A 2698-nucleotide genomic window follows, 5' to 3' on the forward strand; every position below is an offset into this window, starting at 1 on the left:
TAGCTCTTTTACTTTCTTGCTCTTTAAGTTTCTGTAATTTAATTCTTCTGCACTTTAAGATTCAGCAAATTTTCATTCTGCTCTTTTATTTTCTTGCAATTTCACTTCTGTTAATCAAAATCACTCAAATCATCAAATATTTGCTTAACTGAATTCATCACCTAACTAAAATTGCTCAATCCATCAATCCCTGTGGGATCGACCTCACTCTTGTGAGTTATTACTACTTGATGCGTCCCGGTACACTTGCCGGTGAGTTTGTATGGAATCGTTTTTCCCTCATCAAGTTTTTGGTGCCGTTGCCGGGGATTGATTTAGATTGACAATGATTAAGTAGGGTGATAATCTAGATTAAGCATTTTCTTTTTATTTTTACTAAGCAAACTAACTATTTGAGTTTTTGTTTAAGCTAACCTTAACATCACTCTAGTAGTAGAATGAATTGTTTGTGGTTTCTAGTTTTGTGTGTATGACACAAGCAAGGAGAGAGGTCTCCACCTCTTGTAACCAGGATGAAAGAACTCTCCGAAGACTAAGAAGAGAAGCAAGAGGAAAGGGGATCATTGGTGAAGAGGAATCAGAGGAGGAGAACTAAGAGATGGAAGGGAATGCCCCTAATCCACCAGAGGGAGTGGCTAACAATGGCCAGCCTCAAAGGAGAGTTCTAGCCTCCTATACCTTCCCTAATCAAAGGCACTGTGGGAGTAGCATACTTACTCCAAATGTCAATGCAAACAACTTTGAATTGAAGCCTCAACTCATCACTTTGGTGCAGAACAACTGTTCTTATGGAGGAGGCCCCTTGGAAGATCCAAACCAGCACCTATCCACCTTTTTGAGGATATGTGACACAGTGAAAACAAATGGCGTGCATCCAGACATTTATAAGTTGCTGCTATTCCCATTTTCATTAAGGGACAAAGCTAATCAATGGTTGGAGGCATTTCCAAGAGAAAACATCAACAATTGGAAGGATTGATAAACCACTATTTTATGGTTTATCTTGTGCTCAATTGAGTGGATTTTATCAATCTTTCATACACTTATTCATATAATTTGCATGAGTTTACATTTTCCTTCCTGATTTTGTGCTATGATTGAAAACATGCTTCTTTGGTCTTAATTTTGATATGTTTAATCTTCTCTTATTACCATTCGATGCCTTGATATGTGTGTTAAGTGTTTTCAGAGATTACAGGGCAGGAATGGCTTAGAGGATGGAAAGGAAGCATGCAAAAGTGGAAGGAATACAAGAAGTTGAAGGAACTGCAAAGCTGTCAGCCTGACCCTCTCGCACTAAAATGACCATAACTTGAGCTACAGAGGTCCAAATGATGCAGTTCAAGTTGCGTTGGAAAGCTAACATCCAAGTCTTCGCAATGATATATAATTTGCCATAGCTGCCCTGAAGCCAGGCAACGCGAACGCGTGGATCACGCGGATGTGTGACCTGGCAGAAACGCAATCCATGCAAACGCGTGGACGACGCTTCGGCGTCACTTTCCCGCGACCTGTACGTACTAGAATACGCTGGGGGCGATTTCTGGGCTGTTTTTGACCCAGTTTTTGGCCCAGAAAACACATATTAGAGTCTATAAAGTGGGGGAATGCATCCATTCAAAAGGATGTCTTCCATTATTCACTTTTGATAATTTAGATGTAGTTTTAGAGAGAGAGGCTCTCTCCTCTCTCTTATGATTTAGTTTTAGGATTTAGGATTATTTCTTCTTCACCACAGGTTCAATGTTCCTTTAATTTATTTTTCTACTTTTATTTTATTACTTTAATTGATATTTATCTTTTCAATTTAGCTTATAAACCTTTCCATGTTAGATTTGAATTTATGTTTGAACGTAATTTGAGGTATTTTAGATTTATGATTGCTTTATTCTATTTATGAATGCTTTTAATTTAATTTAGATATTTTCTTCCTTTTGGCTTTGGTTAAGTAATTGGTAACACTTTAGTTGTCAAACTCAGCAGTGGTTGAAATTGGCAGATTACTAATTGATCTAGATCGCTCTAAAGCTAGTCTTCCCATAGGGATTAACTAGGACTTGAGGATCAAACTAATTAGTCCACTTGACTTTCCTTTGCTTTAGTAAAGGTTAACTAAGTGGGATTAAAACTCAATTCTCATCACCATCGATAAGAACCTTGCCAAGAGCTTTATTAGTTATTATTTTAACGACTTGTTATTTTACATTACTTGTTCCTTATTTTAAAAACCCCCAATTTACAAGACTCACAACCAATAATAAGAACACCTCCCTGCAATTCCTTGAGAAGACGACCCGATGTTAAATACTTCGGTTATCAATTTCAAAGGGGTTTGTTACTTGTGACAACCAAAACTTTTGTAAGAAAGGAATTCTTGTCGGTCTAGAAGCTATACTTACAATGGGAATTTATTTGCGAAAATTCTAGATCGCGCGAGAGTTTCGTTCTTCAAAATGGCGCCATTGTCGGGGAATTGCAAACGTGTGCCTTATTATTGGTTATTGTAAATATTTGCTTTTTGCTTGTTTATTTGTTTTTGTTTTTGTTTTTATTTAGTTATTAAATTTTTTTCAAAAATTTGTTCTTCGTATTCATCTTGACCTTCAAGTTGTTCTCAGTTGTTTTCTTCATTTTGATCTAAAAATTTTAAGTTTGGTGTCATTTTATTGTTTTTCTCTTTCCTCATTTAATTCAAAAA

Source organism: Arachis ipaensis, chromosome B5, assembly GCF_059453495.1.
Source record: "Arachis ipaensis isolate K30076 ecotype BB chromosome B5, ASM5945349v1, whole genome shotgun sequence".
NCBI lineage: Eukaryota > Viridiplantae > Streptophyta > Magnoliopsida > Fabales > Fabaceae > Arachis > Arachis ipaensis.